Source organism: Nanorana parkeri, unplaced genomic scaffold (genome assembly GCF_000935625.1).
Source record: "Nanorana parkeri isolate BGI_ZX_2015 unplaced genomic scaffold, ASM93562v1 scaffold1629, whole genome shotgun sequence".
Classification (NCBI taxonomy): Eukaryota; Metazoa; Chordata; class Amphibia; order Anura; family Dicroglossidae; genus Nanorana; species Nanorana parkeri.
The window spans coordinates 96,435-122,537 of NW_017307897.1; the positions used below are offsets into that span (position 1 = coordinate 96,435).

General features: G+C 41.3%; 1 protein-coding gene across 1 annotated transcript in view; it reads left to right on the forward strand.

Annotated features, from left to right (window-relative positions):
* Positions 1-26,103, forward strand: part of FAM69A (family with sequence similarity 69 member A) — a 115,263-nt gene that overhangs the window by 47,063 nt on the left and 42,097 nt on the right. The gene's annotated exons all lie outside the window — the stretch shown is intronic.

Below are 26,103 nucleotides of genomic sequence, written 5' to 3' on the forward strand. Positions count from 1 at the left end.
CTTGCGTCTGGTCACTGGAAAGGCAGATGTATATAATTGCTGCACTGCATACCAATAAAACCAAAAGAGGTTCTAACCTTTTGAGGCTCCCTTCACACATCAGTGTTTTGATTTCAGCATGGCCCGAAAACATGCAGATTTTACTATACACGTGGTTTCTGCACGTTTGTGGCTTTTACTACGTACGCGCAGAAGTCGCCCAGAATATCGCACTTGTACTTTTTTGCTCAATGCACATTTTCGTGCCTCACGTATGACGCGCAGGTGTGAACAAGCTACATTAAAGTGTATGGGTTTTTGTACGTATTCACACACGTGGAAAAATGCTAATGTGTGAACGGAGTCTTACACCAGGGGTAGGGAAACTCCTGCCCTCCAGCTGTTGTGGAACTACAAATCCCATGAGGCAAGCTTCTCAGGGGCTTGACTCCCAGAGACAGATGCATGATGGCATTTGTATTTTTCTACCACAGCTGGAGGGCTGGAGTTTTCCAACTCCTGCCTTTTATGCTCTTTATTAAAACTAAACCTTTTGATCTAAGAGTTAGCAGGCAACGGATACAAACAACTATGAATGTACACCGAGTAATACAAACAAAGGTTGCGCAACTGGTGCACAAACATCAAGGCATAGTGATATAGACTGATGTATAGGGTATACAGAAATAGTTGAGAGGCTGTATACTGGGGTACAACAAACGATAAACAATTGTTCAATATAGATTAAAAGAAATAAGGTCTACAGTCAGCTAAAGACCAAGGAAAGGGAGCAATTAAAGTGTGACAGAAAAGAGGGGAAAGAGAAAGGAGATGGAAAGAGAGAGCGTACAGAAATGTAGGATTCAATGACTTAAAGAGCAAGTAGGTGGGTGTCAAAGGACGGAGGTAGGAAGTGTGTCGCCCAATGTTTCCCAAATTTGTTCAAATTTAATCATACGATCTTACAAACGGGCAGAACATTTTTAATTGGAAACAATCCAGAGGATCCTGTTTTTAGTTGTAGAAACAAAGGGTTTTATTGGTCCATGAACTAGCGACTGTATATTTAGCGGCAGAAAGAACATGCGATAGCAGTTTAAATTGGGAAAAAGAGATACCTATAGGTTTGACATTAAGCAGGTCTAAAAGGGGGGGGCAGGGGTAATAGGCATGTATCATTTTTGAAGGTCTTATTCCAGTAAATGTGTACGACAGGGCACATCCACCACATATGTAGGTATGTACCGCAGTCAGAGCAACCATGATCTACTTTAAACAGCAGATTTCAGCTTTCTTATGAAGAAGGAGAACAGTCTGCATGGAGAGAAGGAATGCATGAAAATATTCCAGTCAAACTAATAGGGCTTTCACACAGGCCTGTACAGTGTATAAAAATGGCCAGATCTCTGCACCGGAGCCACAGTGGTTATGTACAGCCGGCCTGTACAGTTCAATGACTAGCTGCGGCTGTATGCTGGTGAACACTGCTCTGAGCATATACTTGCATACAGTTATGGATGTACATCTCTGGATGCAGACTGTGTGTGTCCAGCGGCATGACCTGTACATATAAATACACTCTGTTTACCAGGGTACAGCTGCCAAATGGAGGGAAACACTGAATGGACATGGATGTCACAAAAATGATATGCATTCTTTACTGCTTCGATCTGTACACTGATCCCCTACTGATCAGAATGGGTGGCACCATTGTGAAAGGGACCTAAGATGGGAATTCTTCGCACTTCTAAAGATTTAATCTTCCTGTTGCATCTCTGAGAGATGAAGTGAAGGGAAATCTCCTTAAAGTGATATTAAACTCAAAAGGTTTTTAATCTATTTTAAATGATCAAATAATCACAATGGATGCTGCTCCTTGATGTTTACACGTTTTAGCTTTCTGCAGAATCAGCTGGTCCCCTGAGCACTGGCCCTGACATCCTGTTTTAGGGTGGCTCCTTTCCCTTGCAGGGTCCTATGGAGCCACCCTTATGTTGGCTAATAATCTGTGCGAGTCTTCATAAACACATAGGCACAGATAGGCAACCCACTTCCCTGCTCCCCATTCCTCCCTTCTCCCATTTTAGCAGATGGCGAGCTACTGGAGACTGTTGTCACTTGTGATTTTGTATTCAATAGAAGGTTCAGGGAAGCTGAGCTGAGAGAGTTGGAGCCAGCTCTTCAGAAACATGATGCCTGTAAGTGCTTGGGCAGAAAGGTAAAGAAATACTTTGCTGGACAATGTATTTTTATTTTGATGTGGATTCAGTATAGAAAAAAGTTTGAGAGTTTAATAATACTTTTAAAAAGGCACACACAGCTAAAAATAAAGTGAAATGGGCTTTCAGCTCTTCTCTAGTCTATCCAAACCTAACAAAGTGTTTGGCTTTAGATAGCTATGCCCCTGATAGTATCTCATAGGAAGTATGATCACATCACAAATTGAAAATAACTGGTTACCATCCAATGGCTCTGGGCTTTGTACCTCCTTGTAAAATTATAAGGCCTAGCCCTTAAACTGGAGGAAATAAAAAACCTGGAGTGACCATTCCTCTTATATGTTCTGTAGCAAGATTTTCTAACTCTACCTACATGTCCCTCCATGTACACCATTGTAGATAATATTTCCACACTATGACTAAGCATTGTAACTGTGAAAGTAGCAACTATGTATCCACAACAAGCTCCAGAATTCAGTTGAAGGATTGGAGAAGCCAATTAGAGAGCAATTCTATGTATGTGTCCGGTTCCTCTGAACTTGCTCGTTATAGTCACAGCTGCATGGTAAGTATCTATGGCTTTCATTCATCTTCAGATGTATCACACCAGGAGTCTATATTGTTTGTTTGGTCTGTTAGTTTAAATTATAATGACAGAATATGTCAGTGGTGGAGGCTGTAGGACCATGTCTGAGCAAATGAAAGGCCTGGCATAGTTGAACTGTTGAAGAGTTAACATTTTCATTTCTACACTACCTGGAACAAAGGTTTTGGCAATGCTCGTATTTGTTTTTATTTTAAATCATTTCAGAGAACAAACATTAACTTTTTTACTATTGTTTGAGTTCCACGTCATTTTTTAAACTTGTTGGCAAGCAAACTGCAAGTTGGGTAACATGAGACAAAAATGTAGATGACTTTCTCTGAAGGCAGGCAGAATGAGAATGAGGACTGCATGTGAGGAGCGCATACAGTGCCAAGAAACACTGGGGGGAATTTATCAAAATCTGGAGCGGCTGTGCATGGGAACCAATCAGCTTCTATCTTCAGTTTGTTCAGTTAGGATTTGTAAATGAAAAAGAGAAGCTTATTGGTTGCCATGCACAGCTGCTCCAGATTTTGTCTGCTCCAGTTTTGATCAATTGCCTTCAGTGTGCTTGTGGATGAGGGCATGCTTGGTATACATAATTGCTAGCTACTGCTGATTTAAAGGCTTTAGCTTGTCAGTCAGCAACTGGCTACACCTAGTCCTGCCTACTGCTTTCTATATTGACAGCACTACCTGTGTTGCTGGAACCCTTCCACTGTTAGCTGCAGTGTCTGGTAGGGGGAGCGTGCGAGACCCTAATGAAGAATTTTGGCCTTTGGTCAGGAGAGGAAAAGAAAGATTTTTGTTTGAGGCTTAGCCTTCTCACAGTAACTGGATTTAGTACTTGTTTAGATTGTTGTTGTAGTATAGGAGGCTATAGTTGTACTTTAACGATTGGTAAACCCCGTAACATACATAGGAAACATAAAAAACAGAGCGCCGCCTCCATGTGTAAAACCTTTTATTGAGTATATAAAAGTAGGTGTATGTGCTCACGAAATCAGAGTTTCAGCATGCTTAAGATAACCACACTGTTGGTTTTGAGAGAATTAGCCCCGACTGGATAAAACAGCTGCCTTCGGTCACATCAAAGCCCAACGGCTGCTGTGAGCCTGGTTTGCGCGTTTTAGGGGCACACCCCATTCCTCAAAACCAGAGTTGGTTCCTAAGGAAGGGGCGTGCCCCTGAAATGCGTAAACCAAGCTCACAGCGGCTATTGGACTTTGATGTGATCAGAGGCAGCTGTTTATCTGGTTGGGGCTAATTCCCTTCAAAACCGACAGTGTGGTTACCTTAAGCATGCTGAAACTCTTATTTTGTGAGTACATATACCTTTTTTATACACTTCAGTAAAAGGTTTTACACATGGAGGTGGCGCTATTTTTTTATGTTTCTTATGTATGTGACGGGAGCCCCTGATCCCTTGGATGAGCAGCCCCCCCGAGAGAGTGAAGAGTGGGAAGGTTTAAAACGGCAGGGCCATTGTTGACGGCAGTCATAAGACATACAAGAAACCTTTTTTTATTGTTAAACCCCTAAAATGTAATACCCAGTACGTGTTCAAGGACACTGCCGCTCACTTTATTTAGTAATGGTGTTTATATAGCGCTGACAATTTACGCAGCACTTTACATAGTTGCACATTCACATCAGTCCCTACCCTCAAGGAGCTTACAATCTAAGGTCCCTATCTTACATGCATACATAGAGGGCCAACTTAGGAGCCAATTAAAGATGTCTTTCTGTTGAGTTTCTGACACAGGACGCAATCGCAGATCTCCCATTAACAAACCTGATAGCTTCTGTAGTTATTTTTATGTCATATACGTGTATTGTAAAGCTTGTTTATTCCTTGGCATTTATTGCATGTGCTGCACACAGTTGAACAGTTGGGCTATAGATATCATGAACGTGTGGCAGAAACTAATGTCAGAAAAAAATCGTTTGTGACAAAAGGTAAAAGTATTTTTAAGCATTTTCAGAGCAAAACTAGCAGTTGCTAGATTGATATGTCCAAAGCTCTACTTTTGCTGAACTACATACAGCAAGTAGCATGATGATACATATTATATAACCCTCATCACTAAACATAGGGTTTTACAGTGTAAAAGATACACAGGCTTACTCAAATCACAACTCTTGGGAGATATTAAAACATATACAAATCATTTGAATTAAATCCATTATAAAATGACTAGAGGTGCACCGAAATAGAAAATGTAAAAACGAAACCGAAATGAAAAAAAATGTCAGGCCGAAACCGATACCGAAAATGTTTTTTATTTTTTCAATTATTTTTTTATATTTTAATTTATTTTTTATAAACTTTTTTAATTTTTTGATATTTATTTTTATTTATTTTTTATTAAATATTTTTACTTTTTAGGGGCTTTGGGGAAATATTGGGGGTCTAAACAGACCCCTGATATTTCCCTTTTAAAATAGAAAAAAAGATTGAGACCACAAAGTCCTCAATCTTTTTCTGTGTCCCCTGTTATCAATGAACAGTAATCCTCTCTGAGTCTTCCTGTTCATTGATAACATGAGATCATTGTTTGTTTACTATAACTACAATTATGAATGAACAGGAGGTGATGTAGATCACTTCCCATTCATTCATAATTGAGGATATAGTTAACATACCATATCCTCAATTATGTACACACACTCAGCGATCACTGATCACCGAGTGTGTGTACCTTGCTCTTCTCTCTGACACGCTGTCACAGGAGGCTGATCGAGCGGTGTAGGGAGAAAAGCCCAGCCTCCTGTGACAGCGCTGTCTCCGCCCCCACACCGCTCTGCCGGACTGTGATCGGCGGCAAAGCGGTGTGGGAGGAAACGCCAGCCGCTCACAGCGCTCTCCACCGCAGCGATCGGCCGGCTGTCACTTTCTCTTCTCCCCGCTGAGACATAGAGCAGCGCCCAGCGGGGAGAAAAGAAAGCAGGGATGCGCCGATGTATCGGCAGGAAAATTGCACTTTTCGGCATTATGCCAAAAGTGCCATTTTCGGCCGATATGTTTCGGTGGCCAATATATCGGTGCATCCCTAAAAATGACATAGTATAAGCACCTAGATTTTAGGGTCATGTAGTCTCCTGTACTTTAATGTCATGTCATGAATTGGGAAGGGGAAATAGAGGGACTGCTGCTCCTAACAAAGGGTGTAGTGGTCCCCTTTTCGGGGAAGGCATTTTTTCTGATGGGGTTTAGAGGTAATTGCCCAAAAAAATTAAGGTAGGACATTGATCTCATGCTGTTTCTCTGCACTCTAATTACATTTTTACAATTTTGTTTGATGCTTCAATTGGTCTTAAGCCCGCATTCACACTTTAATGCACACATGAACACGTGCCAAGGCATGTGTATTGTGCCGCGTTTGTGCAATGTGGAAAAAGCGTGACACACTTGTGGCACCAGTACTTGTTATGCATCATAAACACGACAGGCAAAATGCATGTTTTTGCCCTGTGGTGAAGTGGATCAAAACACGCATAAACGTGATATACGTTCACACGCACCACAAGTTTGAATAGGGTTTAAATGTGGTGCGTCGTACAGTACTATGATTTAAGTGCAGCAAACTGTGACAGCGAATCAAATTTGGTCTTTTCTGGTTTGTATACAGAATCCTAAAATCTGGTTGTTATGGGTCACACCCTGATGAACATCTTCTTTTTGTCTTAAAGGAGAACTATGGGGTCAGTGTTTTTCCCCATAGTTCTCCTTAGGGTAACGGGAGGACACAACTAGCGTCCTACTGTTACCCTAAGCTCAGTATACCGCGAGCTACAGCTCACGGTATACTGAGACGCCGGAGAGGATCCCGACATTGACGAGAGATCCGCCCAGCTGCGTGAGTGACAGCTGGCTCTGCCTATCTAGAGGCAGAGCCAGCTGTACCCGCCCCCTCCCCCGTCCGTTCCGCCAGTCAGCGCTGGCAGATCGGAGCGAGGAGGGGGGAATCCAGCCTCTCCCCCTGTCACGGCAAAGAGCCGTGACAGGATCGAGAGGGGAGCGAACCCGGTATGTGTTCGCTCACCTCCCGATCTACTGAGCCGACCTGTGACAGTCTCATTGTCACAGGTCGGCTAGAACTATGAGGTGAGTGGAAATCACTATATCTCATAGTTCTCCTTTTTAAATAAGCTCTGTAATATGACTTGTATCCGGGTATTACTGCGTTTTTCCCTATGTAATGGTTCCAATAATTACCAAAATGTAACAAACATGCACTGATCTCGCGGCACTAAACTTCTTTCCACATTACAAAGATTTTCTCTGTACAGAGAGGTCTCCAGCAATTCATCTGAGAGAGAAAGTAAAATTTTCCATATGTTAAAGACTAGGAGAAACCTTCTATCCACCGGAGGAATATTCTTCGTTTCTGGTATCTGCTGCCCACACAGAGTGAACACTTATCTCCTGTCCACAAAAGCTAGTTCTCTGAAAAAGATAGTAAAAAGAAGATGACCTTCTCCGGAAATAAAGTAAATGGAATCTGAAAGTTCTCTTAGGTATTTGAACATTTCTTTCCATGATGTAATAATGCCAGGACATGTCCATAAATGGGAAAACATGTCATCTTCCACCATAGGTTGAAGAAAAGGGATGAGAAATGTAAACTATGGTCTGCCTGTTTTCAGAGCATCTCTCAGTGTAATTCTAGAATAAGACTTGCCATAGTGTTTTTGCTTCATTGCCATAGGTATAGAACACTTGGAGCATGAACGTGCCTTTGAGCTGAACTTCAGGCAATCCGATAACATCAAGTTGAATTATATTTATGGGAGTTGTCTTGTGTGTCAAAGAATTTGTAGTTCTGCCCATTTACTTTGGTGATTCATATATGCCTGTTTATCTTGAGGGCTCATTCACACAGCTCATTCACACAGCTGTTTCACACCCCATACACCAAACAGAACAGCGTATTTCTGGGTGAGGTAGGGCCAGGTGTTTACCTTTTAGGGACAACCTCTCAGCAGTACAATTCAATGGCAGTCTTGGAGCCTCTGCGGCTGTTTACATGTATATGCCAATGGAGCAAATACCTGCGGTTAGGAACTGATGAGGCGCTCTGGACCCAGTCTGTGTACAGGGCCACTTGTCTGTTCCAAGCCACATGTAGTCACTCCCAAGGCGATTACATGACATTGTCTTTTTCAGGCTTCCTGTTCACAGCTGAACATAAACACTTGGCCATACCTGCCTCAGAATTGCAATGTTCTTGCGCTGTATGGCAAGGAACAGACGTGTGAATGAGCCCTGAAGGCCCCCCTTCCCTCCAAGGACTCCAGGACCAACTGTATGGTATGTATGTTTGCTTTTTTTTCTGACCATTTTGTCATCTAGTGAGTTGCCAGACATGGTCCTCTTTGCCTTCCCCTTGCATTGGGCAGTCCTGGATGAGGCAGAGACCAGTGCCAGTGTGATGACATCACACTCTTTACATCTGTATACTCTGAGTTCAGGGTGCTGTGTTAGGGGTATCAGGACCATAATACCCTGCACTCAGTCTTTCCTCAGTCTTCCAGGTTGTCTGACACAGAAGCCTCAGAAGATCCTGTTTGCATAAAAGCAAAAAAATATATACTTCAGCTCTGCTTTAATAAGGAGACAAAAACCTGCAATTACCGGACCCCATGTCTGTCTATGTGGATTTGGATGTAAATGGATATGTGTCTGTTTACATCAGATTACTCACGATCCAGTACGATTAAATTGATCTCTGATCTGTTTGTTTTTCCGGACCTGGCTGGAGTCTGGGGCAACTGGGTGTAAACGGAAGCTTGTTTGTTTACACATGGCTGCCCATAGACTTTCATTGGGCATCCGATCGGGTCCACCTAAAAAACACAGATGGAACTGATCGGACCGCCCATGCGAAAAGGGCCTTAAGCTTTAGGCCAAATGTAGTAAAGAAGGGGCATTGTTTTTTTATTTTTAGCAACAGGATGTTCTTTTTATTATAAATATTATGATAATGGGCAGTTTTTACTTTGCCAAGTGTGCTGTATTTTCTGTATTCAGAATAATAATGTCATTCAATAATGCTGACATGCTCCTTAATGATATAGGTTACATTTTATAATAGGTCCATTTTAGGTATGCATATCATCAGCTTTAAATAAAAAACCTATATTTTAATGGTTCTCAACAAATGGTGCGTGTACCTGAAGGGGTATTTTTGCTTCTTATATTCCAGTCTAAAAGTTTTTTGTACATGATATTATGTTTTAATAAATAATGATGCCACAGAGATGTATTCTCTCTGTGTGTCCTAATACCCACCGTCACTGGGACAGAAAGTAAAGGGAAGTCCAACATTTTGACTTTTGACTTGTCACTTGAACAGGGATAGAGGGGAAATCTTATAATGGGGACACTTGTCTAAAGCTCACTTTGGAGAGATTTCCTCTTTATTCCTATTATATCTACGTGACAGAAATGACATGACATTTAAACATTCCTTATTTTCTCCAAAATTAAAAAAAAAGGGTTTGACTTTAGATATAATTTAATTCTGAGGCTTGGTGGTGCCCCCTTTAACCCTGCTGCCTAGACAATGGCCCAGAAGTACCATTATGGTACAGCTCTGCTTAAGATCTGACCTGGGGTTGGTAAAACATGGCAGCCAAATATTTTACACATTCCGTTTTATATGGTAATTGTATACTGAATGAGCCCCCTCCCTTAAAATAAATCAGGGAACATAAGTGCCCAGGGGGCTTACAAATGCAAAATTCAGCAGTAACTGCAAATTTACTGCTGCTACATGTTCAGTCAACTGTGTTTAACTTGACTCGGTCTCTACTGGTGCATTTATTTTTACTGTACATCTTTTGTGAAGTATAGATGCACTTTAAACTGCAGTATTCTTAAACCAGCTTCCCTGAGATGAATAGAAAATACCTGCAGACCACTTTGAGTATCTTTTAAAATATTCATCAAGTAAGTGATTGTGTTATTGGCATGTTAGATCCACAGTAGTATTTTGTTTTTCCTTTGCTTGGTGGTCAGGTTAATGACTTCAGACTGCTCAAAGCACCAATTTGTTTTACATGTAAAAGGCAGCACTCACCGGCATATTTCACTCTCCTAGCAACAGCAAATCGGTCCAAATCCCCTCTGCATGTTAAACATAATTCTAATAAAACCAGGTGACAAGGTAGTTATTCTCCTCACTTATTTGAAGCTGTTGGTCAGTTGTGAATTAAATTGCTATTGTGTGTTTGCTGGGGCAAGTTCTATTTACTATGGGAATATCATTACTATTATCAAGAAATTAAGGGTTCCTACATCTCACAATAGTGATCCACAGCAGACAGCGAAGCATCACAAGTAATTCTACATGTTGTTTATCTAAAGTATTTTATCTAAAATATTGAATTGACTTACAAATATATCAGAATACAATTATTATTTTTAGCATGCAATTGTTATTTAATAATTGCAAGCCTGTAGTTTTCTGCAAGTTAGAATTCCAGGGCTTTTAAACCACCTGGTATCATTTATTTAAAAAACAAAAAACTATACATTAATTTTCTTTGAGACTTCTGGCTGATCCAGTTACGTCACCAGTATTTCCTCCTCTTCTTTCAGTGGACGGGCATTCTTCCAGGACTAAGTTCACACAATGAAATGTGCGTGCCACTTAGTCCTGTGGTACCGTGAGCCCATGTTGTGTAATGACGTCCCTTGGGTGTTGTGTAAATGACAGGCTGGGTTTAGGAAATGGTCTGCATGCTGCCAGTATCATTCTGCCCAAAGAGGACCACCAGCACTGGACCAAGGAGGAAGTCATGAAAAGCGCTAGAGTGTGGGGAGAGGGTAGGTAGAAATAGTGACATTTGTGGGTGGAAGGGAACTAAATGAATAATAATACAAAAAAAGTGTACATTAAAGGACATATAATTGTTCAGGTTATACTGCTGCCAAGAGATTGAACACTGGCAAATAAAGCAGGAATGGACAGCCCAGTATAACCCCTCTCACTCCCTGCATGCCTCTGGTTTTTTTTTGCTAATGTCCGAGCTGTCGGTGCTGGAAACCATCTCATCGCTTGGGGTATCTGGGCCTGATCCTAGACATGGAATTGTCAAAGGTCTACCTTCACCTGGATAAACCCCAGACTCGCTGGTCCTACGGTCAGACTCTGCTTTCCAGGAGCCAGCTGACCTTCTGTTTTTGCATGAGGGTTTAGGGCCCCATCGTGTCCTTCCTTGAGGCAGTTTCATATGCCCAATTTAACTCAAAACCCCTCATTCTTTCACCGTGGAATAAGAGGGCACAGTCTCTAGATCGTTGCATTGGCCTAACCAGCAGGACCAGGCTTGCCTGGAATGGAAAAAATCCTTCCTCCCAAGCTGTGGAAGGTTTTCATGAAAGATGACAGCCTATCGGACTGGGGAAGAGTTCTGGGTACCCTCTCGGTACAGCGGACTCAGTCGCTGGAGGAAGTTCATATTCTGCTCTAAATTCTGGAGCTCTGGACAATATGGTTGCACCTTCAACACTGGACCTCTCATCTGGGATCCGATCAGGATCCAGTCAGACAATGCCACGGCAGTGGTTTACATCAACAGTGAGGGAGGAACCTATAGTCTTGTAGTTTAAAGAGAAGCGGATCTGATTCTGGCTTTAGCAGATTTTCACAATTCAGCTCGTTCTGCCATGCTTGTCTTAGGTGTGGAAAATTTGTTGATTTTATCTGTTTACTTGGGCCTGTAAACCTGTCTGCTCTGTTGCCCACCCCTCAGTTGGACTGCTTTTAGATGTTTAATTCATCCTGTGACCCTTAATTTTTGACCCCAAAAAATTTGATTTTTGACTTGGCGTTAAATTTTCTTGGAAGTCCCTCCTTTTCTTACACTTTTACTCCTACTATTACTTGCTGCAAAATGAGGCATGGGAGTAGGACTGATTTTACTGGGCTGTCTGTTATGGCTGTCACTGGAACAGGAGTAGAGTGCTTTTCTTTCAAAAGGAGCATCTGTTTCTGTGATACCCCTACCCCTTATTTTGGTGAGATTTCCACTTCCTGTTGTGTAAGTGGGGACAGGAAGTGGAGGGGCATATCCCCAGTTAGGACACAGACTGCAATGTACTCTGTCCAAAACTAAGAAAAATACGTTTTAGCTGATGTTGGATGCCACTGAGTAAAATAGGGGTGCTACCACTGTTGACGTTCTGAAAATGTTAGTTGCCTGGCTTTTGTACTAAATCACTAATCCTGAACAGGTAGGCAGGTCAGAAAAGTTAAACATTCTTATCTGCATACTTGTTACAAGTCAGTAACTCAAAATTTTGAACAACAGCAATGACTGCTTATCTCAGGAAAGGTTTCCTTTAGCTAAAATGGCAGTGTTAACCACAGAATGTAAATCTTGGGGACCATTTGGTTTTTCTTTTTTCCTTGTCATTGCTGCAGTTACATACCGAAATGTCTCTGACTTATTTTTATAGGATAAATCTCATGCTAGAAAACCAATTACAGCGATTTTTATCTCTCTTTTAGCTTGCATTTTCTGCAAACAAATCATACACCAAATAACATTTCTTTTATTATTTGTAGTTGGGTGTGAATTTGGCTGTTTCACTGCTGTGCGGATTGGCAGCCCTGCACAAATGAATCAATAAATGAAGCCGAAGAAAAGGCAAGATGCTAATTAGATGAAAGAGTAGTTGTCCTAGTAAATGTAGGCAGTGTTTTCAGCCCATGCACCATATTGCATCATTAAATCCTGTCCTTGGCTCCCTGACCAATAAGGTTTGACAAATACCGATATATTTTCCTGGAAGCTGCTTTTTGTAAAGGTTGTTAATCAAAAATCAACACTCATGCAATTTAAAGGGATTAAATGACTCGGCTACATAGTCAAGTTCCTACTTCACTGCTGGTATACACACAAGGGTATATTAGGAAATTTACATTATAAAACTTGAAAGAACATTTTGCTATTATTTGCGGTGCTAATTAAATAGACAAACCCTTGTGCAATTATTAAAACATGCTCAACATAAAAATAATAAAAACCGTTCTAAATCAACCATAAAATTATTTTCACTCTCTGGTTTGTATAGGGCATGTCTGGGAAATGGAATAATGGTACAGATGATCTAACACAGTGGTTCTCAACCTTTCTAGGGCCGGGACCCCTTGGTAACATTTGCCATGCCTACATCCCCCAATGTCATACAAAAAAAGGCTTACTCAGCTCGGGAGAAAGTGTTTTTAACATATTTGTTACAGACTATTATAAGTCCTATATCTGCTGAGTAAGTATTTAAAGCAAACCTTTTGCAGTCTGGTTATGTGATAATAATGCAGTCCTCTGCTGTTGCCGGTGTTCTATCAAAGTTTGTGACTAGGTTGGAATGTGTGACCGGTCACGTGGTCACACATGTTAACATAATCATGCCAAGTTTTTTGGGGGTGGAATATATGACTGCCAAAATGTGAAGCATTCCAAAGCTTTGTCAGCTGTTCCAGTGCAGATCGACTTCGCAGATCGTATGTGCAGGAGAACCGATCTGCCCTGGAACAGCTGATCGCTCCTGAAATGTCAATTCTATCTGACTTTGTGGAATGTGAGATCGCACTCACAAAGTCAGATAGAAGTGACATTTCAGGACCGATCAGTTGTTCCAGGGCAGATCGGTTCTCCTGCACATGCGATCTGCGATGCCGATCTGCCCTGGAACAGCTGAGAAAGCGTTGGAATTCTTAACCTTTTGGCAGTCACATATTCCAACGCCGAAAAGCTGGGCGTGATTACGTTAGAATGTGTGACCGGTGACGTGGTTCACTTTTCCAAAAATCTAGCGTTTATAAGGCCAGTCCACCCAAAAGGGCCCACTGTTGTCAGAATACATGAACACTGACTGCACCTGATTAGCTGTAGATTAGCTGTAGTCAGTTTTCGGTCAATGACCATGAAGGTCCTCGTTCAGGCAATTCCTACTATGGAGTAATAACATTATCCCTATTCTGCTGCATTGTCACCCGCTTGCATTAGCCCCTTGTAGAGTCTAGAAATTTCGATGCTTACACCCATTGCATAGCAATAGTGACTATTGTCACTATTTGGAAGCCGGTTCAGCAAGAGCTACATGTGTCGCCGCCAATCGTCTTAGAGTAACCAATAGGGTTAATTTGTGCTGTATGCTGTGTGCTGGTAAAGGTTAGAAACATTACAGTGTATGGACAATAGTTTACATAGAAGTTTGCTGTCGGCAATATCCTACGTAAAATCATATGTCCGTTTGCATGAGGTCTTAAAGTGAATATGTGCCCAGACTGTGTCTACTAAATTAAACAAGCATTTGAAGCCTTCATTCACCTCTGTAGCTATAGGCATTGTGGAGAAAATAATCTTTAAAGTTCACAACAGAAGCCTGAAATCTTAGCTCTATTCCGATTACTTTCTATTGTACCAGAATCTTGGCTTCCTGCCAGCTTTCTAATGTTCACATCCAGCCGGTCTTTTTACACTCTTCAAAATTGAATAAAACTGACTTTAGAGTCAGAGTATTTGAGGATGAATTATTTCAAAGTAAAAGCAGATAGAGAGGTCGGGGATTGCTTGTTTCTGAAGTGCTTTTGCTTCTTGCTAAGAATATGTAAATACTTTGACATCCATTGTTTGGACATCGGTGCACTTTTAAAGTGGGTCAGAGACAATGCATGCGCCTTCACCAGGGCACCACTACTAAAGGAATAGATTACATTTTCCTGGCTTTAACACATAGTCAGTATATGGTTTCATATGTTTTTATTTATTTCTTTGCTTTATCCATTTAGAAGAAGATTCTCTGTAAAGTGATATTTTGAATGTGAAGTATGTATTACATTGCAGTTCTCAACCTGACTTTAATTTTCCAGAATGGAAAGTTCTTGGATTATGCTTTTATGAGTTTATGTACTTCTTCACAAACACACCCAGAGTGGGAAAAACAAGACCACAGCCAGTTTAGACGGTTCACACATTCATGTTCTTTATATTTGGATCTTATTGGATTGACTTTGCTCCCCATAGAAACTTGGGTTAATGCATGCTGCAGTTTATCATTTTAGTTTTATAATTAAATGGTGTCTATGGTCAAAACTAAAAATAGAAATTCAATATAGAAATACAGACTTATCAGTTCTTTCCCACTCCTAATAATCATATCAATCTAGAAGTTTGTAAACTTACTCATTGAAGATGTCCAAAGGATGGACTTCCTCAGTTCTCTGTGAATATGCACTTCTTTGTGTCACCACTTTAACTAAGCCTGCTGTCTGGACTACAACTCAATGTTTGAACAATGTAACATTATCATTGCTTGCTGGAAGCAATGCATGATGGTATATCTAGTTTTAAGAAACCAAGATTGCATCACATCAAGCAGCAGGGAAAGAGACACAAAGCACACTGGGAATCCAGGAAGTTGTTGGAAGTGATGGGCAGACAGAAGGCAGCACTCGCTACATAAAAGGGATCTTTTCAAGTGAGCTTTGATTTCATTATCAAAAACTATCATATGTATTCCTAGGACAATGCTGATGTTATAATGGGATATTATATGATGGGACTTTACCATTCCTTTAAATAAAGGACTCCTGTAGTAAGAGAATATGGTGGCGGCTATTGTTGACTTCTGAAACATTATTTTGCCTGGCTGTTGGAGCTCCTTTTGGTTTTAACACTTTTTGAGTCCTTCCTTCCTCCTTGCACACAGTTTTTGTGACTAAATGTGACTTTGCTTGTTTCAGAGACTTAAATCAAACGGAGAGAAAGCCACATTAATAAAGAACACAGCATTGCTTTATCAGCGTAAGAAGCTTTTATTAGAAAAGAAGTGCTGTGGTTGCTGTTAAGCCAACCACTGCATTAAAAATTTACTCATAAGGCTAGTGTTGCATCGAAGACACCAAAAGGTAAAACATCATACTTTTATTAGGAAAGTTCACCTCACCCAAGAGCCCCCTGGAAACCAGAACGTCCCTATATGGGGAGAATAGGCACACTACCTCCCAGAATGCAGAGCTTGTTGTAATCTATCGTCAGATTTGATCATTACCATGCTGCCATTGGCAATGTCCAAATGTAATTGTGAGCCTCCATGATTGAAATGACGACAAATTCAGTAAATGAAAGCAGTTGGCCTGGGACAGTAAGGCAGAGGAGAAAAAGAGCCAGATGATGCTGGATGTCCTCCAGCCAGTAAATGAAGAAGGCTGTATCTGAATTGCCAAAGCTTTTAATGCACACTGAGAAACTTGGTGTGCAATCAAGTCAGAGTAAGCAAATTTAGTACTGGAAAGGAGCCTGTACAACTGTGCAAAACCGAAGCTGGAGTTCAGCTTTATGCAAATGAGGCTAAAATAAAAATACATTTGCTGCTTCTCTATTTATGTCATGTTTTGTTGGCATGTATATCAAATTATTTAGGTCTGTTGTGTCCAACCTGTGCTGCACGCCATTGCCCTTGGTTTACTTTATGCCCAAGGGGCATATAATCCCATTATTATAATAAGGTCACCCATCATACACTGTACATGCACTCCTACATTTTACTGTCCAAATACAAATTTCCAAATACATCTTTAAAGCTTGTAGCCGTAAGTGGTAGAATATGCCATACATTTATCCCAACAGCCTGAAATTTCTGGGACATCCCTGAATTCCCGAGTCTGCCAGGTGCCAGTTTTTCACGGAAAGTAATTGGGAATGTCGGCCATCTGATACATTTTCACATTCATGAAACCAACTAGTCCACGTGGCATCGTATAGACCACAACAATATATAACAATAAATATAACTCTCATTAGTTTAACCCTTTTCGCTGCCAACAAGGTATGTCATACTTTGGCAGCAGCCCCTTGTGATAAATATAAAGTTAAGTGGAAAAAAATATTGAAATATTGAAATTTTATTAATTTACAAATTTTTAAGCGTCCCCTTCACGATCCCAGATAATGTAACACCCAGCAACACTGGAGCAAGGGCACCAGTGCACTCTCTCTCATTTGAATTCCAGCACATGCCCAGTGCACTCTCATTTGAATTCCAGCACATGCCCAGTGCACTCTCATTTGAATTCCAGCACATGCCCAGCGCACTCTCATTTGAATTCCAGCACATGCCCAGCGCACTCTCATTTGAATTCCAGCACATGCCCAGTGCACTCTTTCTAATTGTAGTTTTGCTAGATTTGAACAAGGAAACATGCTTGCTCCAGTGATGTTGGGAGGTGTGCATCCAGTGGCTTCAGCATCCTAGCAACAGCTCCTTTAGCTATGGTAGTTTTTTGGCTCGACTTTGGGGGCGTGGTAGTTCGTCGCAAATGAGGTACAGGTATTGCATGAATATTATTTCACTTGGCCTTTTAACTGGAAGTAATGGCATTTAAAAAAAAGCCCCCCTGGAGCTTTTTGCCATAATGTTAGTTTGCACTGCACGTTGGCACATTATGGCAGAAATACCCACCAAAGTGATCCCCCTCCAGCGCTGTGCCCTTCCTTGCTGGCGCTTCTATCATCTCCCTGGTCGTCTTCTGTGTTTTGAGTGCTCAGCCATTTCATTGGCCCCGTTAGTGTAACTCCCACTATTGAGCACGGAAGTCTCTTCATTTCAGCATGCTGGGCGCAGCTCAGCATACAGAAAAAAAAACTGCTGACTGGTAGAAAGAAGCTTTTATGGCAGAAGAGATGTACACAGTCTCTACTGTCATAGAAAGCCTGCCAATCAGAAGGGATTTTTTTGGGGGGTGGGGGGGGGGACCTTTACTTCCACTCTAATTTAGCCTAAGAATGATATTTGGTAGCTAGGGGTTGCATCTGCACATCCTAAGACAGAAAAGGTACTTTGGAAGGCTTATTCAAAAACAATCCAAATTGTGTGCTGCTTCCCCCTCGTTTTGTTTATTCATGCGTCTGTCAGTGGGAACACTTGACATTCAGCAGGGCTCATCTTTAGTGATTTCTTTGTGAATAGTCATTTCAAGTGCTGAGAAACCGTTACTGAAACATCTTTTGCTATGCAAGTCGGTGTGATTAATTCCTTCATCGTGTAAGCAATTTAGTACAAACAAATAGCCTGTGTAATTACATGCAAATAACTGGTAACAGGATTCTCCTTGTGTGACCCATGAACCTCTGTCTTCTAAAGATTGTGGAAGGAAGTTATAACCATTCTGGCATTTATGTACACTCTTGTGGTGAACTACATCTACTCCCAGGGGATCTGGAAGGGGAATTTCCTAATTTTCAAAAATAAACTGCTATTTATTACAAAACCTTCTGTGCTCAATCTAAAAATCCGCCCCTACTCAAAGCTGGCAGTACCCAAAATGTAGATATAAGACCTCTGCGCTTGCCCTTATCCCTCCACCTCTTAAATTACCGAAGCTGCTAACACTCTGTGCCCACACACTAGATACAAATTATATGACTTAAAACAATGTAGTGCCACTAACACCCAAAAATGTAATATATACTTGTAAGTAGGGATGTCTAGATACCAGTTTAGATACCAGTGCCGATTCTTGGCATTTTCACCAGAACTACCAGGGTTGCAGCTGGGACCTGGCTCTGGCACTCCACCACTGTTCTGAAATCATTAGTCTGTATTGTTTTAGGAAAAACTGTCACATGACAATAAACAAAAATGTATCAGTACTTGTATCTGTGGGTACTTGGACAAGTATCGGTACTTGTGCTTGAAAAAATGGTATCGGTGCATCCCTTTATATATTTATAAAAAAAAATTCATACATTAAAACAGGAAAGCACAAATTCCAGGAGCTCCGTATGCTCCTTAAAAATGACAGCTGCCTCCCAGCTTTTGAACCTTTCTCTAGTCTAGTCTTGGAGCTGGAAAAGTATCTGTACGTGTACCGAGTGCAGTACTTTTACCGAATATGGTACTTGGTATCTGAACATCCCTACTTGTAAGCAATACATTAATAAAGTGTAGCACATATTTGCCAATTAGCAAGTAAGCACTACACTAAGTACACTTTGATAATTCATTCATTTAAAATAAACTGCTCTTATGTAATGTGTATGTTGTAAACCAAAGGGAGCTGTTGGCATATAGATTACACAGTAGAAAGCCATATATTATTACTGTCTACAGCCTTGACGTTTACATTAAATTTACAGCTTTGTTGCATGTGTGTAAACTTTGACATCATGATCAGCAAGGGGAGTTTGCTGCAAACTGTAATAAATAAAAAAGAAGCTGTAGTGTTTTGGGATGGGAGTGTTAAAATGAACCTTTTGAGGACAGAAATATAGAAGCTGAGATTTTTTACCTGTTTTACATAGTGCAAGCTCTGGGGTTGTCATCCAGATCCTAAAACAAGTATGTAGAGCAGGAACTCAGACAATGGGTGCTTGCTTGTTTTAGGGGAGTCAGGATCAGCATGACGGCTATAGATATGTTAAGTCTGTAATGACAGCACTCTTCGGCTCGATTCACACCTAAGCGACACCTATTAAGCGTTTTGTGCACGTATGTTAAGTCACTGACTTTTGTGAGCCGATTTTGGCACATTCATGTCAATGAGCAAAACGCGCGTAATACGGGTGCAAATAATCGCAACACACGCTTTTTCAAGCGTTTTCTATTGAGTCTATGGGACAAAACGCGCTGGGGTCATAGACATAAATGGGATTCCTAGTGTTGAACAACTTAGGTGTGAAGGGGCCTAAATTATGACCTGAAAAGTGGCATAATACAGTGAAAGCACAAATCTTACAAGATTTGCCACTTTTACCTTATCATTCATGAAGAGTACATTGGATACATCTGGTGGTAATGCATAAATCCCAATTTTATCACTCTGGTGCTTGGCAGGAGCTAATTCTTGAAGACAAATTTGAGCTTAAGGCCTCGTTCACACCAGAAACAGTGCGTTCCATCCCGATTCTGGGCAGAACTCACTGCATCACATTGCGGCCACCTCACGATGTTGTGGGGCATTGCAGCATTTTGTTTGGACCGGACTGCAGGCATAATGTGCCTTGTGTTCCCGTGCGGCCGATTGCATTGAGGCTGGCCCTCCTGCCCCACAACAAAGTGAGCTGGCCGCAAAAGCGATGCAGTGCGTTCTGGCCAGAAATCAGGCCACAACGCACGGTGTCTGGTGTGAACGAGGCCTGAAAATGGTAAATAATTACTATTCATATTCATTATCATCAATCTGCATTGAATATAATTTTCTAGGTAGTTACAGTTCAGCTTTAAAGAAGAATTTTTATTAACTCTTGCAGTGGGGCCACCCCTTTGCTTGTTTTTGTCTAGGTGTGAGCATCACAAAGTTATACTCAGGAGAACCTCGCAGCTGGCCAGCTGTTAGAGCGCTTCCTCCAGCCTGTCTCCTCCTCCGCTCCAGTGATGGCATGTCCCTTGCGTCCAATACACAGTGTATTAGACGAGACCATAGAATGCTGGAGCAGAGGGGTAGAGAGGCTGGAAGGACTGGTCTAAGAGCCAGTTGGCTCCGAGCAAAAGTTTTTCCTGGAGTTCTTCTTTAAGGAAAAGCTGAATATGAATTTAATGGCATTTCACATTCATCCCTTCTTTAATAGTATCTCTGGAGCTTGTTCTTGCAGCATCCTAAATAGTAAGAACAGGGGAGATTAACCTGCAATTGATGTTCTATACTGGAGGAGGCACACAGACTTCATTTAAGCAAATAGGTTTTGTGATCTGTGCCCTTAAAGAGTAGATGCGCTCCAAAGAACTATGGCAAGTAAAGCACAGTAACCTAATCGTTTATTTACCAAGGTAATTGGCCATAGGCGGCATAGGCTGCGCCTCCATGGAAAATAGAAAACAAAGAGCCAAAACGATCAATAAGCTGCATTATGTACAGAACAATTGACTGTAAGGTTCTATCATGGACACTTTTTTTTAATAGCTACTCCACTGTAAACACCTATGCAGAGATTTATATATATGGGAGAGTACTAAAGTCCTTTACACATAGATGGGAATTAATCAAAACTGGAGCAGACACAATCTGGAGCAGTTGTGCATGGCAACCAATCAACTTCTCTCTTTCATTTTCAAATCTTAAATTAATAAACTGAAGAGAGAAGCTGATTGGCTGCCATACACAGCTGCTGCAGATTTTGTTAAATCCCCCCTAGTGTTTTGTTAAGTCACTATTTCTGAAGAATGCGACTTGCCAGGGGCCTGCTTCATGACAGAAAGGTGGCTAAACAAGTACAAACATTCTAAAATAATTATCTTCAGGCAGAAATGCAGAGCTCAAACTGTTCTGGGTGCCAAATAAGTACAATAAAGCATCTCTGAAATATTTTAAATACTCTTTTTTAACACTCTCCAAACACTCCTGGCTTTGAAGAGTATTTTGAATATACCATACAATTAGGGGGGGTGTATAAACTCTTTGCATGCACGCAGAAGGGAACCCCATTCTAATAAACGAGGGTAACTAGGACTGACTAAATGTCTTTGATCCAATATACAAATCCCGGAGTCCTTCTTGAACCCTCTAAAAGTAGGCATAAATGATGCCTGCACATACATTTAACTTTTCTGCACTTGGGAACCTGCAGACCAGTGTGATGCTATAAGCAATCCTTAAACCTTCTTGGTTGACCTCTGAGGTGCCCATACACGTGGGGAAATGTACCAGAATGTTTTACTTGGAGTTCAAGTAAAGGACCATGTTCAGTGTATGCCCAAATTATTGGGCTTTCTGGATGAATAATAGTTTTTCTGGTAACTAAATGTATGCACCCTCCAAAACATTATGCTTTGCCATATTTTGTAAGCTGTAATTTAGATTTATAAATGGAATACACTCCTCACTGCACTTGAGCCCTGAAGCTTTCGTCATTTTGATGTATATGGATTGGTACAAGATGAGGTCCCCACATGACCTAGTGGGTGCCTGCTGTAATATGCAACAGTATTAAAGAAGAACTCTGGGATTTTTTTTTAATTAACCCTTGCAGTGGGGCTACCCCCACACTGCAAGGGTTAACTACTCATTTTGGTCTAGGGACGAAAATGAAAAAGTAATACTAACCTGATCCTTGGTCCCTCCTGGCTGATACGTCGGTCCTTGCAGCCTCATCTCCCCTGGGCTCCAGTGGTCTAAGGACCTGTGACATCATCACGTCTAATACAGGTCCATTAGACTTGAAGACACCGACGGACATACCATAGGCGGAGCAGATGGGGGAAACAGGTGAAGTGTTACTGCAACAGGACCTAGGATCGAGTGAGTATTTCTTTTTTTTTTTTTCACCCCTTGACCAAAATGAGCAGTTAAGGTGACATTAAAGTCTCTTTTTTTTATCCCCCCATTCTAATTCTGCTGTAAGTACTTAGCTTATGTGATGCTTCTTGATGCGATCATCATCTTCCTGCCAGTCGTTTCCAACAGTCCCTCCAGCGCTGGTACCGGTCTCTGATCCAGCGCAGACTCCTCCTTTCTTTCTGTCCCATGAAGTCTATCCCTAGTGCATGCTCCCGACAGCGTGTATTCACTTCCACTGTGTCTCTCCTCCTCTCCCCTCCGGTGATATGGACTGCGCATGCGCCCTCACACACTTCCTCCTGCACAGCTGTTTGGAAGCTGTGTTCTGCAGCCGGAGGCGAGAGGCGCAGACACAGGTAAGTAATTACATATTTGTCCACTTTTAATTTTGTAAAACATTTTTGTAATGTAGTGGCATATGTCTACTGCTTGCTAGCAGAATATATATGTAATCTAATTCTACTTTAACCCTTGTAGTGAGGGTAGCCCCACTGCCAGGGTTAATTATGAAAAATCCTGGAGTTATTCTTTAAAGTATTACTTGTGGATTGAACTGTTATTTGACTTTTACACCTTTTAGTGCCTGTTGCTAGGAGTGTGTGCTATATGTTTGTGTTCCTGCCATTTTTACTTTACATTTTCAGCAGTCTTTATTGCCTTTAGCACACCATGTTACAAGAAAACCCAGTTTGGCGCACACTTGCAGGCTAAGAAAATGTCTCTTTTTCCCCACTTTCACATTATTTCTGAAGAATGTCACTTGCCAGTGACCCAGTTGACAGAAGGATGGCTAAACACGTACAACAATTCTGAAATAATTTTCTACAGGCAAAAGTGCAGAGTTCAAACGATGTTCTCCTAGCCAAACAAGTACAAAAAAGCATTTCTGGAATAACTAGCTACAGGCCAAACTTGCATAGCAGCAGAAAGTTCAGGTGGGTTTGCACTTTACTCACATTTCTTACTCTGTTTTTGGCAGCATGGCAATATATTTAGTATAATTCAATCTTGATCTCTCTATATGCCACTTTATGAATGTTTCTGTTTACCTTTCAAAGTGCCAACAAGCTTTTTTTTATGTTTTATTGATGTATGCCTTGTATGCATTTTGCATATAATAGATATGTGGTAATTGCAGGTATACTGTGCATCAGTAAAGGTTCTATAAGTAAATACTCTTTCTTAACGCATCAAAACTCTCCTTGGCTTAGAAGTGTGTATTGAGCCTACTATACAAGCATGAAAATGTATGAGCTCTTTCCATGCAGGCATTAAGGGAACCCCATCTTAACAAATTAGGGTAAAAAGGACTCCCGTGCAGTCACATTGTAACTTCTGTATCAAGCATCTAGGTTAATCTGTCAGCTAATTAAAAGGTAAATAAGATAATATTTAACATCCTCAATTCCACTACCTTCAGCATCCTGATGCAGGCTAAAGGATTTTTTAGTTGCCCGGTCTGCCCATTGCTGGCCAGTATTTCTTTCTTGAGGCATCCTTAACTCTTGCAGCCACCAAGGATTCATTGGTGCTGGCCTTAAAGAAAATTTGTTTTCCAAAGCACATGTTCTGAGCTCAGTACAGGCTGGCACATAATCTCTATGGTCAGCCAAGTATATTTGTGCTGGTTTGAACTGCATGAGAACAAGGTAAAAAAAAACTCAGATTAAAATCTTTGACTGAACTTTCCAATGACTAGAAGTATATTGTGTTAATACAGTGTACGGTAGGGCTGAAACAACTGATCACCTAAGTCGATAACCGATCATGAAAATAATTGTCAACGATTTTCATTAACGATTAGTTGGGCTGACCGAGCTTAGTTTAACTGACCGAGATCAGGAGGGGTGGGAGGACCTACTGGCCAGGGCTCGGGATGAGGTACATGAAGCTGTGGAGGCTATTCGAGTCGAGCTATTCGGAGTGGAGTGGGCGGAGGAGGATGGGGTGAGGGCGGCTCGGGACTGGAAAGTGTTAGAAATGACAGCGTGACTGGCTGGGGCAAACACTGAGCTGTCACAGAGCAGGAAGGAGAGCACTGCCCATAGCCAGGGCTACTGGCATGCCACCTATGGAGAGGCCCCTCCCCACCCCTGCTGCCTGCACTTCCCCCCACTGACAGCCTGACACCTGGTTGGAGTGTGGGCTCTGGGGTCCGAAAATTCAGTTTAAGTGGGATCGTTCATTGGGGGGTCGGCGGGGGGGGCAGTTGGACGGGGGCATCTGTCCTTACCTAGTGGGGAGGGGTGCTATCTGTCAGGACGCAGATTCAAGTCTGCAGTTAATCGGATTCCCCAGGCAAAGTGTCTGGTGAGAGGAGTCCAGGGGAGAAGTCTGCTTGGTAATGGTTTTCTTCTTGCACAAGTTCTATCTGTGACATTTGTAACATATGTTAGGGATGAGAGCTATGCAGAAAGAATGAATAATTTAATCAATGTGTGATAATTACATGATGGATAATAGTTAATAGATAATTAAATAACTAATTTTTAATTAATAAAATAATTCATAAATAAAAAAAATGTAATCCGAAAATAATCGTTAGTTGCAGTCCTAGTGTACGGTGTGACTGCTGTTCAAACAAATGAAAACTAAAGTACAATCTGAAATTACAAATCCGTTAAAACAGCACTGTACAACCATTACTCGCATGATCCAAAGCCTGCGTTTGTAATTTCCAGACATAATGTTGCCCTTTTGAGTGACTTAGATTCTTCACACACTTAAACTAGTAATTATCTAGCTTTTGCCTAACTTGGTGGTCACTGTTCATAGTTGGCCTCCTCTCCTGGCTATCAATCTAGATTACGATCATTAACCTCTTGCCGTCCGCCCGTAGTAAAAAAACGGACAATATGTACAGCACAGGTGTCTTCTTTTTTTTTCTGACCAAAACACATTTTAAAACACTGATGATTTTATTAAATTGCTAGAGGTTGGGCAGAGAGCTGTAAGTGTGAAAGTTTGGCCAGAAAGCCTACAGCATATAGAGTTTCAAAATTTCACAGTGATGAAAATATTACTCTGGTAGCAACAGTGAGGTTTAGATTATCAATAAGACAGTCTTGTTTCCATGTAATTTTGACTTCCAGCTGTGTAAAGAAAAGTCTTAGAACTCATTGTGGTAAGGATTTTAACATAATTATTAAAGCAATACTAAAAAGAATGCCATGTTCAAGGTCTAAGCATAATGATGATGCGATGAATGATTCCATTGGTGGGTGGGGAGCAATGCAGCTGTAGTCTCAGGCCCAGATTGGCAAGCATGCCAAGGTGTGTTCCTTCTAGTTTGTTTCGCAATACGGGTATAATTTATTTTAAATTAATGGTAAAAGCCGCGCTGTGTGAATGAGACTGCAAAGTGTCAGATATAGTAGATACTGACCTTGGAGTAATGTGATACAATGTGTAAAAAGTGCAAAACAAAAAAGAAACGCATGTATATAACATGCACCTTAGTGTAAATGTAATTGGAAGCACCTGATGCCGAATACCTCCCAGTGATTACCTCCTCTCAGGTACAGACTCTCTTGCAGTCTCAGGAGTTGGAAACAGACAGTTCATCCGAATGGCCCATGCATCAAATTAAATAAAAAGTGGAAACTCGTAGTGCAGATGGTTTTAAAAGGAAATCGCTCAGCTCCTGGAGTAGAGGAGCTGAGCGATTTGCACACTGTCTGTGGCTGCTTACAAAATACCTCCATTTTATCTATGATATGTGAGTAGTATTCCCTTTTTTAGCAAAATCAGACCATTAATGATTCTGAAAGGAAAGATAAACACTGAGGGATAGGCACTGAATAAATGCTATAAGCAGTGTTTGGAAACATAATTAGAATGTACCTGTTCTTTCTACCCTATCTCCATTTCCTTTCACTCTGCTATATCCGACACTCTGTTGTGTTCCTGGCCTATGGGTGGAATGGGGGGGGGGGGGGGGGGGGGGGGGTTTGGGGGTTAGAAGGGTATTAGGCTGCATTCACACCTTTATTTTAGGTGCAATTAGGGATTTCTGCGTCAGGAACTT